The following is a 13,799-nucleotide window of genomic DNA, read 5'->3' as shown; positions in this document are numbered from 1 at the left end:
CTGTGCCCCACAACGGGAGGGGCCACGATAGTGAAAGGCCCGCGCACCGCGATGAAGAGCGGTCCCCGCACCGCGATGAAGAGTGGCCCCCACTTGCCGCAACTGGAGAAAGCCCTCGCACGAACCAAAGACCCAACACAGCCAAAAATAAATAAATAAATAAATAAAGTAGCTATAAAAAAAAAAAAATAACTAGTGTTATTAAAAAAAAAAAAAAAAAAAAGTAAGGTTCAACTACATGCTGTCTACAAGAAACACATTTTAGATTCAATGACACAAACATGTAGAAGTAAAAGGAAATGACACAAACATGTAGAAGTAAAAGGATAGATAAAGACATACCATGGAAACACTAACCATGAGAGACATGAAGTAGCTATATATAAATATTAGAAAGCATGGACTTTATAAAAAGAAATACTGTTAGAGGTCAGTATATCTGGAAGATACAATAAATATGATGTATATGCATCTAACAACAAGATAGCCCCAGAAAACATGAACAGAAACCTGATAGAAGTGAAAAGAAAAATATAATTCAACAATAATATTTTGATACCCTGCTCTCAAAAAAGAGAAATCTCCAGTGATATAAAAGACTTAGGGACTTCCCTGGTGGTGCCATGGTTAAGAATCCACCTGCCAACGTAGGGACATGGGTTCAGTCCCTGGCCCAGGAAGATCCCACATGCCACGGAGCAACTAAGCCCGTGCACAACAACCACTGAGCCTGCGCTCTATAGCCCGCAAGCCACAACTACTGAGCCAGCATGCCACAACTACCGAAGCCCATGCACCTAGAGCCCGTGCTCTGCAACAAGAGAAGCCACCTCAATGAGAAGCCCGCGCACTGCAACGAAGAGTAGCCCCCACTCGCCACAACTAGAGAAAGCCTGCATGCAGCAACAAAGAACCAGCGCAGCCAAAAATAAATAAATAAATTAAAATAAATAAATAAAAGACTTGAATCACACTATCAACCATTTTGACCTCACTGACTGTTATGTTATGCTTCATCTCATGACAGCACAATATACTTTCTTTTCAAGGTCGCATGAGACATTCTTTAGGATAGACCATACACTAGACCATAAAGGACTCTGTAAATTTAAAAGGACTGAAATAATACAAAGTGTTCTCTTTGATCACAAAGAAATTAAATTAGAAATTAACAACAGAAAGATATTTGGGAAACCCTCAAATATCTTGAGATTAGATAATGCACTTCTACTAAATAATCCATGGGTTAAAAAAGAAATCACAGGGGTAATTATAAAATATTTTTAAATGAATGAAAAAGAAAATATCAAAATTTATGAAATGAAGCTAAAGCAATGCTTAGAGATATATTTATAGTTTTAAAACACATATTTATTTAAATATATATATATTATAACTCAATAAGTCAAACAGCCCAATTAAAAATGGGCAAAATGCTTGAATATACTTCACCAAATAATATATGAGTGGTCAGTAAGCATATGAAAAGAAGCTCAATACCATTAGTCACCAGGGAAATACAAATTCATACTACAATGAAACACAATTACAAACCTATTTATTTTACTGTAATCCAAAAGATTGACTGTATCAAGTATTGGTAAGGATGTGTAGAACTGATATTTCCATATGCTGCTGTTGAGAATGTAATGTGGTACAACTACTTTGGAAAACAGTTTAACATATTCTTAAAAAGTTAACCAATACCAACCACACAACACAGCCATTTCACACTTAAATATTTACCTAACTGATACAAAAACCTTTGTCCATGCACAAACTTGTGCTTGAATGCATGAATGCTCATGATAGCTTTATTTGTAATAGCCAATAATTGGGGGAAAGAAAACCTTCAATATCATCAACATGTGAATGAATAAACACATTATGTTATAACGATACAGTAAAATACCTATTATTAAGAAAAAAAAAAAAGAGAACTATGAAATACACCAGAACATGAGACCAAGGATAAGTCTCAATCATTATGCTGTGTGAATAAAGCCAGGTCAAAAAAGGGAACATACTGTATGACTCTATAAATGCATAACACCTACAATTTATAAAAAAAACTAGAACATACAAACAGGGAGAAGTTTTATGGCTGTTTGGGATGGCAGTGACAGGAATGACAGATTACAAAGAGTGATGAGAAAATTTTGGGTGGTGCTGGATATGTTCATTATCTGTGGTGATAGTTTCCACAGGAGTGTACTTGTATCAAATTGATCAAATTTTCCTCCTTAAATATAAATAATTACACCCTAATAAAACCTACCAAAAATAAATAAATAAAACTTTTATGGTACCCTATTGTAATCTGGAAAAATTTTCAATTTTTTAGCATGGCATATATCAAAGCCCTCTCTATTAGCTTGAATTAGTTCTAGCTTTGAGTGACAGAAAATCTAAATGAATGGTGGTTTAAACCCAGGGTCAGCAAGCGTTTTCTGTAAAGTGTCAGATAGTGAATATTTTAGGCTTTGCAGGCCACATGCTGGCAACTACACAACTCTGCCTTTGTGACATCAAATCAGTCATAGATGCTGTCTAAATGAGTGGCATTAGTGTGATCCAATGAAACTTAATTTACAAAAACAGATGGTGAACTGGATTTGGAAGGTTGGGATGTAATTTGCCTATCCCTGGTTTAAAAAACAGCTTTTGTAAACTTAGGCAATCCAGGAATAGGATGATGACTCCATCTATCTCCTGGCTTCTTTGTCATCCTTAATATGTGGCCTCTACCTCATGGCACAAGATGGCTGCTCCATCATCAACCACATCCATATTTCAGCCAACAGGAAGAAGGAAAGAAACAAAAAGCATGCCCTTCTCTTTGTATACTCCTAGAAAGTTATACACACTTTTATTTACATTTGTTTGTCTGTAAATTAATCACATGGCCGTACTTAGATACAAGGGAAGCTGATAAATGTAGTCTTCATTCAGCATGACCAAGTGTCCAGATAACGCTCAGGGTTCTACTACCAAGAAGGGAGGACTAGGTAAAAGTTCTCTTCTGCATTCTTCTAAATATAATATATACAAAATCCATAATGATATGAAGGAAGCAAAAAGGAAAATACATTTTCAGTTAGAAATTATAAGCTAGGGTTTATTGTGTGTTGTTTTTAAATGAAAGAGACATGTTTAGTCTTAAAAGAATATTTGGTTATGTAAAGAAATTTAGGATTTCCCTAATGACATAGGTCAGACAAGCTTGTGTGTTGGATTCATATAAAGCTGGATTAGAGATCTGGCTTTCACTTATTGTTTATGTGGAGGTTAATAAGCATCCTCTGACTCCTAGTTTACTAACCTGTGTATCTGGGCAGACAGATTTTATTTAACATATTCACATTTATGTATTGGGACAGGGAGAGTGTTGTTTATCCTTTTAACACAATAGATACGACATTACATAATTTTGTTTTGCTCTGCTCCTCAAAGACTGTATCACGTTAGGATGATTTCCAGTATCTGCATTTCATTAAATCTTCATATGCAAAGCACAGAAGAATTTGAGGGCCTGAGGAACTTAGGTGTGCCATGCCATAGGCATTTTTAAAATTCACATTGGGTGTGCATCAGTCTAAGTAACTGATAATATCTCACTTGCATATAAACTGAGCCATTCATCACAAAGCCATTCCTGAAACCGGCATGCCAACAGACCTCCAGAAAAATACTGAGACTGGGGTCTGAATTTTTAGCCATTCTTACATTTGTTGCCAAGAAAGGCACTGCTATTACATATTTAAATGAGATTAGTACCAGCTTGTGTTTCGAAAATAATTTGCAACTATCATTATATCTTATTTTAAGACAGCTTAGTTTGGTAATCCCTGCTTGACAGGTGAGAAAGCCAAGACATAGAACAGGTACCTGCCTCATAATGACAAGCAGACGTTTATTGCTGAAGCATATTGCCACTGAGGGAGTATAAGGTATGTAAGAAATAACGGGTTGACTCGCCTTCAAGAAATTTATAATCACCATGGTACTCCCTTGATACTGGCTAGTCCCACCCTTACCTCTGTGATGCAGTGGTCCTGGATGCTGGGTGTCTTAGCGGCTTCAACCGTGGGTGTAGCACTGAAACATATTTGCTTTCAAATTCCATACCACCCTCATCCCCTCACACGTCTAGTAGCTATAGGACCTATAGGAACTATCTGCCTCATGTGTAATTTTGTGGAGTAAATATACTAATGGGTAAAATCTGAAAGAGCAGCTCGTTATTCCTGTAACCATCCCTCCCCCCAAGCTGGAGGATGTAGGTTGCAGACTAGGTACAAAGTAAAAACTGAGGCTGGTTGCCCACCACCTCCAGCCTGACCGCAAGCTCCATGGAGATGTGTGACCCTTCTCTGCAGCTATCCTAACAACCTGCTCACCCTCACCCAGCAATAGGCTAGCCCCCAGTTTAAATTTTGGAACTTTAAAAAGTATCACTTCCTGGTCTTGGACCTCCAGAGTTTCTGATTTAATTGGACTGGAGTGGGGCTTCAGTTTAGGAGGTTTTAAGAGCTCCCCAGGTGTTTTTAATATGCAGCCAAGGTTAACAATTGCAACTGAGGGGCTCCCTGGCTGGGGCCATGGGCTGCCTCAACTTTCCCATCTGTTGCTTGATAACGCAGACTTGGCCTTCACTGCTGCTGTCTGGCTTGCTCTGCCTGATCCTCAGTTCCGAACTCCTGCCTGGTTCCAAGCACTCAGGTATTTGTGTCTTCTTCATTCTCTGGTACCTACACAACCTCGGGCTAAATGCCTGCCTTTACCTCACAGGCATGTCTGAGTCAGATCCAGGCTTTGCCCCAGCCTCTCCTGCTGGCTGGTTCCTGAGTCTGCTCCTGAAAACCATGGTCCAAAAATTAGCACAGCCTCCAAAATTTTGTTCCTTAGGGATGCTTCCCTGAGGTTCCCCCCAACCAGGGGCACGCTCAGCACAGAACCAGCTTCTCAGGACAGCAGGAGAATAAGGGTGGCAGAATTGGTCTCTTAGAGCTTCTCTGAAGTCCTCTTTCTTTTCTTCCTTTACTTCCCCCAAGGCTTTTAGCAATGCATAGTGAGATTGCATAATCTTCTCTGTTGCTCCTTTTTCCTGAGAGAGAGACAGAGAGAGAGAGAGAAAGAGTGAGAGAGGTGAGAGGTGGGAAGGGGAGCAAAATTCCAGGACATATTTCCCTATTATTGTTAGACACAAACATTTAAAGTTAATAAATTTTATGTTAAGCCTAATACATTTTTCACATTCTATAAAACCTAATGTAATTTTAGTATTCTATTAAAAACATTTAATATTTATTAATAAAGGTATAATATAAACCATTTAATATAATTTAACTAGCTACAGCACCCATATTTTTTATGAAAGTTAAAGGAAAAACTATTAACTATACAAAACTCTAAACTTTGACCTCAGGTTGATTAAAATTTGGTTCCCTGCAACTCACATCATTGTTTGAAAGAAACATATATGTTTGACATATGGCATAAATAAGAAAAAGAAGGGGAAAAGCAGTCACTTTTCATATCTACAAAAAACTGAAAATCATATGTCTTCTGTCAATGTTTTAATACTACTCAGAGTTAGTTGAGAAGGGAAGTTGGGGTCAAATTTTCATTTATCTATATAAAGCTACAAATTAATAATGATCACTTGCTTGGCATCCCCTTCCACTCATTCAATATTTCCCAAATGGAGTTAACTGGGAACAAGAAACTGGAGGTATGGGGAAGAGTGGCTCATTGACTCAAATTACTTGTCATCTATTTTATCATTTTATGGGAGATAGTAAATGGGTAGATGCATATTTATTATTTTATCTCAATATGCAATATCATGAATATATACCATGAGTCTCATTACTCCAATGACTGACATTTACTCAAAATTTCTGAAATAATATGCTATTTACATAATTCCAAGAGATATAGTCTTAAAATAGGATCCTGCCTTGTTTCCTGTCAAAAATTGATCAGAATATGAAAATATCAATTGATTGCTTCCAGTTGATGAATCATCATTTACTTAATCATTTGTCTATGGTTTAACATTGGACACATTTTTTTCATTCTATTTCTTTTCTTTTCTATGCTGATATCAATAACATTGCAGTGAATAACTTTGTGTCTGTTATTTTATATTTTGAATTTAGTTTTTGGTATAGATTTAAACATGGGTCAAATGTCATTAAACATTTTAGTCTAATTGATAAGCCTACCCAATACATCCAATTCTCTAAGATTTCTAAGGGGGATGAGAACAATTTTAAGACAGGCACACGTGTTGGTAAAGAGTGCTCAGATTGAGGAGGGGAAAGAAAGCAGTCTAGAGTATGTCTGCCCCTACTCCATGGTGGGTTGGTCCAATTTTGGAGAACAGTGTTTTTAAATCCAACCATTATTACTGTTTTTATGGTGTCAACAACTTGAGGTGAAGCTGCATGAGAGTTCTTCACTATATAGAGTACCCAGTATGAACTTTAAGGTGATTCATAAATTGGGAAGGGGAAATATCTGATACAACAACCTTTATTGTTTGGGGACATCTGCTCTTTGGCCTCTTCCAACTGGTCACTGCACCCTGTGGCTGTTGGGCTAGGTTGGGTGGCCAAGTGAAGAGGTTCCCAACAGTTACTCTTATACAAGTGCTGGTATGGCCTCTTGAGGACTTTCTTTTTTTCCATTTGGATGTCCAACAGACTTTGTGATTCACGTTCTTCACTGGTCAGTCTCTCAGCTGTGATCACCAGGCTCTGCGATACTCTGTGGAGCTCCCAAAGTGGTACCGTGGTGCACTCAACAGCTTCTTCATGTGCCTGTGCTACAAAAAGAATACAAATGCTTTCCTGGCTATTATTTTATTGGATCTGAAAGAAGATTTGATCCTGGTTCTGGTAACCAACTAGAATTCTCTCTCTTCAAATTTTACATTGTTTAATTCATAACTAATCATAATTGTTCTTCTACTGTGAGCCTATTCCATGTTTTAGTGGCCATGATGAACTTCTTTCTGTTCATTGATTTCTTCTTCTTCTTTTTCTGTTTTTTTGGCTTTTTGGGTTTTTTTGTCTCATCATATTTACTTCTTTTGTTGACACCATTTGCAAAGGTTGTCCTTTTGTTGCTTCTACCAGGAGAGCTTCCAGGTAGGTGATTTTAGGTATGAGGTTCTACATCAGAATTGAGTTCCTGAGTTTGACCAGAGTAGACAAAGCTTGTTATGTTGCTATTGTTGTTGTTTCTGCAAATTCTATCCCCCTCTTTTCAAAATAAAGGGTACAGTTACTTAAACTTTTCCAGGCAGGCTCCTCATCTTCACAATGACATTCTTCATGCCTGGGGTGAGGGGTAGAGTATTCTTTATTTTCTCTCTCCACAGCGCATGGTCCCAGCTGTGTGGCTCCTTTCATGAATATGCATGAAATCAGATATGACATTGCTCTGCTCCCATTAATAATCTTGTCATCTGACTTGTGCTCCAGAAAGCTCCCGTCCATAACTTCTCAGAGCAAATATAGCCTGAAGAAAAACAAGACAAATCAAAACCAAAAGATCCTATCTTTTTATCTTTTTTATTTGATTGGGATTAGGTATTCCAACATTTTGGGCAAGGGCTCGTGAGAGGAGCAGAGGGGGCATGGAAGGGAGAGAGAGTGAGCCGGCTCAGAAGAGAAGTCAGGCCCTGTGTGAATGGCGTGGCTTGTTTGGGAGCCGAAAGCGGTGGGTGTAATGGTATGTGAAGTGACCTTGAATATAGGCACTGTGGGTAGCCCCAGCTTTTTTGTAAAAGAAGCATTTGCAGTGGAGGTTTGGGTTTCAGGCCTCCCAGTCATCAATCATCTCAGCCCATTCTTCTCTTTGACAGCTCAGTACAAGGCCTGACATTTGACACCCAAGACCCCAGGACTTACACACAGACACAAGCTGAGACCCTAAGGGAGGGGAAGAGGAAAAAAAAAAACAAGACAAAAAAAGGCTGCTTTTTTTTTTTTTTTTTTTTGAAGCAGCAAACTGAGGAATATAGCAAACAAATTCTATCACGGGAACTAATTCTGCAGGAGAGCATCACATTGAGTTTTGCTGCTGCTTTGTGATTTTTCATACTGTTCAGGGTTCTTAAAATAGCTCTGTGTGGACAGTTTGGGGTAAAAATCTCAGCCTGGCTGGCCACTTTCCATTTGGCCAGATTGAATCCAACCTCAGCATTCAAGGATGGACTGGTGGGCAAGGGGGTTATCACTTTCTGGACAATGGCTCATGACATTGTGACCCGAGTGTCATTATATCATACTGTCACCTTGGGGGGCGGGGAAGGCCACCCTCACAGTACTTTCCCTTTGGAACATTGAAAAAATAAAAAAGAAGGATAATAGCTCAGGTTCAGATATGAGCTCACCGAAGTCCAGGGTCAACTAATGCAAATGTTTCAGGGATCAAATAATGGTAATTGGTGTTAAGAATTAGGTAATTTATGGTTCTAACATTGAAAGAGTCTAAAAGGTTTATAACATGCAAGTCCCAGGATTTCATGGGTGAAGGTCGAGGTGGCTCTTCCTCAAATCCCTGTTCATCTACGGCCAGTTAAACTGAGTGCCAAACCCTGAGCATGTGAGGCCAAGGGTGTGTGGTTAAATTCTTACCCAAGTCTGAGACCTGACAGATCAATCTTTCAAGTATTTTTGACAATGACTATATGCCCAGCACTATACTCAAATCATAGAAAATGCAAATACTCTAAGAGATGATCCCAGCCTACACAACTACTACTGTCTATTTGGAGAGATAAAGCGTATGTTGATAAGATAGTGCATAACAAGGTGGTAAAAACAAATGTACTCTGATATATCAACTAGGTTGTCTCTGGGATTACTCAGCACATCTTTCATTCTGGAAGCATTGGCATCCCACACACAGACTTGAGAAACCCCATGATTCTTCTCAGTGTAAATGTAGAAAAATATTTTGGGGGTTGCTTAGGAAATATAAAAAGCTTCCTAAGAATAGTTAGTAGTATAGGTTTAGAAATGCAGAGGTCAATATTAGGTATGCTTCAGAAAAATTGAGCAGAGACTATTATAATATCAGCAGTGAATGGGGTGGCTGAATTAGAAGTGGGTTTTCTTTTTATTTTTAATTAATTTCCTCATAATTTATAATGAACATGTATAACTTTTTATTGATAAATAAATGTTATGAACATTGAAAAAATAGGGCTATTCAGTGACTGCCTGGAATCATATACCAGTTTCATTTCATTCTATGGTTTTTCTCTCAGTGTGGAAAGTCTGTTAAGATCCTCATTTCACTACCGTCCTGGTAATAGTTAATAATGTTCATGTTCTACAAGAGCAAAGGTAAATCAGCCTCTGAGCTTGAGTGAAGCTCTTTATAGTAGATGGGGGCTCCTCTTCTGTGTTCCCACAATGCCCTGTGCACTAGAATAGCACTAACAAGTTGTATTAATTTGGGAGTAACTTTTCAATCTTGCTCATTCAACTGTGAGCTTCTTGAGGGCCAGGCCCTGTCTGTGTCAGGCAGCTTATACATTTTTATACCTCCAGAGGGTAGGCCCTCGCCTTGCCAAAGGAGACACTTAATATCCTATTGAAGGCTTAATAAGTATATGAATAAAGATCTGCTTCAATTTCTCCTTAGACAAGCTCCATCACTATAGTTTTAGGGCACTAATTTGTGCACCTCTAGGCAGGCACACATTTATTAGTCTTTGAGCTTTGCTTTGTTATCACGCTTAGTAAATACATTTACTTCTCTGACTTTTTGTAAAATTCTTGTCAAGAATGGACAGATAAAAACTTACCAGACTCTCATCTTCTTCCATTGAAAATTTCCTGTTTTCTTGGTTCCTCCATAAAATTTGCTCTTCCTTTACCTTTCTCTCTTTGTTCTTTATTTTTTAATATGCCTTTCTTAAAAAAAAAATCCTTTAAATTCTGTAAGAAAAGATAATGTATTTTTTACGTTTTAAATTCTTCAACATAGAGTGCCACTTATAATGATGTACATGTAAGTTTCAGATAGTTAATTCCTGTCCAAAATAGTTCTTTTTTTTTCAAGTTATTTATTTACTTTTTCATGTATTTTGCTATTCCAACAGTGTACTCATCTATGTTTGGAGAACTCTGTGGTACTTTTACTTGGTGTGTTTCTTTTTCCCCTGGAAAACTTTACCCACTGCTGTCAAGAATTCGAAGTCCAAATCACGACTTTTTCCCTCACTTTGTTAAAGAAGTACAGAATCTGCAATATCTTGAGGGAAATTCTTTGATCCATAAAATAAGAGTTATGCTTAGCCGTGAGCTTTTTGAAACAGAGTGGTGTTCGTTTTGTTTGAAAGATCCAGAGTAGAAGTCTGAAAATGTCACACAGTGGAGATGATTAGTTCTAGTATAAATTGAATGGTACCATTGAAGACAAACTCAGGATAAGTTCTTGGTTTCATTTTAAAAGTTAGATATTTCCTAGTGTGGGCAAAAAAAAAAAAAAAAAAAAAAAAGTTAAACATTTGTAATTAACAATACTGAATACCATCATTTTGACACTTTCAAACTATGGTATCAGTTGACTTTCAGCGCAATCAGGATGAAGACTGCATTGTTGGGTGGAGAAATTCTGTGGTTGTTTTCCTCCTCTAGGCTCTCTGTGTGTCACCACAGAATTGGAATTCAAGAGATGAGCTTGTATTTCTAATCATGTTGCTATTTCCCATGTAGCTTCTTAGTCAGCTCCTTGGATTCTTCACACAAAACTATAAAAAGGTCATCAATTATAGGGACCTTATGTAAATACTGGGCAGTTTTGTGATCCTATTCTGAGTAACATTTATATACATCTGCTCAAATAAATTAATTTTCTTGTCCCAAATGACTCATTTAGTGTAAATAGAAGTTCTCATGCCAATGCAAATAGAGAAGGGGAAAGAGGGCACAGGGAAATTAGGAGGATGGGAATTCACTTTGTAATCTACCAATTTATGAGTGTTGGCACATACTTTTTAAATGAAAAAGCATTAAGGAAATATTTATATGGGGAAGGAAAAGAGAGAGAGAGGATTAGGAATCTGATCTTCTCACTTGGAATATAACCATCTTGAGGGTTTGTTATGCGTTCAGACATGCCTTCATTCTAGTACAATTTGCACTGTTTTCCTGTCTTGAGGATCTGATTCACTTCAGTTAACTTCTCAGAGCCTTATTTCTACATATGCAAAATCATAATGTAGTTTTTCAAACTGTGATAACTGGCAGCTAAATTACACAACGTTTTTATCTTCTCTAAGTGCTAGTGCCATTTCCGCATGTATTGAGCATCACACAGCGGATGAAGAAAGAGCTGCAGACTTTGCTCAGTCATGTTACAGGTTAAGGTGAGCCTGACAAATTCTTGAAACTCCACCTGAAGCCTGGAGTCATGGCCCTATGGATTTTAATAGCAGTTCCTTTCCTGACAAGAAATGAAGTTTCTTTACAAAGCTTCCACCAAGTTTCCATTAACCTATTGTAACGTGTCATATAGATTGCTCCAGAATCTATATTTTCTTCCTATCACTTGTTTGATTGCAATGAGCTTCCTCTCTTGGTATTTATACCCTTTCCCCATCCTCTAGCATCAACTATCCTATTTTTGTGGTATTCACTGATAGTGTCATTTTATGAATCCACCATTCCAAAACTTATTGACAGCCCTTTGACATTGCTTGGGATATCTCCCCCTTTATACATGACCTTTTTAGAGCATTGGCATCATATTTTTTCCTCCAGCTTGTGCCCATAATTTTTTTCAAAATTCAATTCATCTTTCTTCTTCCAAGAATTCTTCCTGAACAAAACTCACCTTCTTTGAATTGCTGCTTTATTGTGTGTTCCTTAACTTTTCAGAATGGATGCATTCATGTTTCTGAAACTTCTTTCCCGAGACATTTCTTTTTTTTTTAATTTAATTTCATTTTTTTTATACAGCGGGTTCTTATTAGTTATCTATTTTATATATAGTTGTGTATATATGTCAATCCCAATCTCCCAATTCATCCCACCACCACCCCTTCCCCACCGCTTTTCCCCCTTGGTGTCCATACGTTTGTTCTCTACATCTATGTCTCTATTTCTGTCTTGCAAACTAGTTCATCTGTACTATTTTTCTAGATTCCACATATATGTGGAATACGATATTTGTTTTTCTCTTTCTGACTTACTTCACTCTGTATGACAGTCTCTAGGTTCATCCACATCTCTACAAATGACCCAATTTCGTTCTTTTTTATGGCTGAGTAGTACTCCATTGTATATATGTACCACATCTTTTTTATCCATTCATTTGTCGATGGGCATTTAGGTTGCTTCCATGACCTGGCTATTGTAAATAGTGCTGCAATGAACATTGGGGCGCATGTGTCTTTTTGAATTATGGTTTTCTCTGGGTATACGTCCAGTAGTGGGATTACTGGCTTATATGGTAATTCTACTTTTAGTTGTTTTTTTTTTTTTTTTGCAGGGGCGCCAGGACCAACAATCACCAGCTGCCTGATTATCAAAAAATTATGCTTCCGAAATCTCTTGATGTCGATTCCGCATGAAGAACAAACGAGCTGTCCCACGTGTGTCACTCACGACAGAAGCCCTTTTTTTACTTTTAGTTTTTTAAGGAATCTCCATGCTGTCCTCCCATAGTGGCTGTATCAATTTACATTCCCACCAACAGTGCAAGAGGGTTCCCTTTTCTCCACACCCTCTCCAGCATTTGTTGTTTGTAGATTTTCTAATGATGCCCATTCTAACCAGTGTGAGATGATAACTCATTGTAGTTTTGATGTGCATTTCTTTAATAATTAGTGATGATGAGCAGCTTTTCATGTGCTTCTTGGCCATCTGCATGTCTTCTTTGGAGAAATGTCTATTTAAGTCTTCTTCCCATTTTTTAATTCGGTTGTTTGTTTTTTTAATACTGAGTTGCATGAGCTGTTTATATATTTTGGAGATTAATCCTTTGTCCATTGATTTGTTTGCAAATATTTTCTCCCATTCTGAGGGTTGTCTTTTTGTCTTGTTTATAGTTTCTTTTGCTGTGCAAAAGCTTTTAAGTTTCCTTAGGTCCTGTTTGTTTATTTTTGTTTTTATTTCCATTACTCTAGGAGGTGGGTCAAAAAGGATTTTGCTGTGATTTATGTCAAAGACTGTTCTTCCTATGTTTTCCTCTAAGAGTTTTATAGTGTCTGGCCTTACATTTAGGTCTTTAATCCATTTTGAGTTTATTTTTGTGTATGGTGTTAGGGAGTGTTCTAATTTCATTCTTTTACATGTAGCTGTCCAGTTTTCCCAGCACCACTTATTGAAGACTGTCTTTTCTCCATTGTATGTCCTTGCCTCCTTTGTGATAGATTAGTTGACCATAGATGCGTGGGTTTATCTCTGTGCTTTCTATCCTGTTCCCTTGATCTATATTTCTGTTTTTGTGCCAGTACCATATTGTCTTGATTACTGTAGCTTTGTAGTATACTCTGAAGTCAGGGAGCCTGATTCCTCCAGCTCCATTTTTTTCCCTCAAGACTGCTTTGGCTATTGGGGGTCTTTTGTGTCTCCATACAAATTTTAAGATTTTTTGTTCTAGTTCTGTAAAAAATGTCATTGGTAATTTGATAGGGATTGCATTGAATCTGTAGATTGCTTTGGGTAGTATAGTCATTTTCACAATATTGATTCTTCCAATCCAAGAACATGGTATATCTCTCCATCTGTTTGTGTCATCTTTGATCTCTTTCATCAGTGTCTTTTAGT

At 37.5% G+C, this 13,799-nt stretch overlaps 1 non-coding gene across 1 annotated transcript; it reads right to left on the bottom strand.

Moving 5' to 3' along the window:
* Positions 1-12,517: 12,517 nt before the first annotated feature.
* Positions 12,518-12,651, bottom strand: LOC114236920 (U11 spliceosomal RNA). The gene has a single exon (XR_003622765.1). It is a non-coding gene; the product is annotated as a U11 spliceosomal RNA (small nuclear RNA).
* Positions 12,652-13,799: the final 1,148 nt, after the last annotated feature.

Source organism: Balaenoptera acutorostrata, chromosome 3 (genome assembly GCF_949987535.1).
Source record: "Balaenoptera acutorostrata chromosome 3, mBalAcu1.1, whole genome shotgun sequence".
NCBI lineage: Eukaryota > Metazoa > Chordata > Mammalia > Artiodactyla > Balaenopteridae > Balaenoptera > Balaenoptera acutorostrata.
The sequence above is the reverse complement of the archived record's forward strand: the minus strand, read 5'-3'. Positions and strand labels throughout refer to the sequence as shown.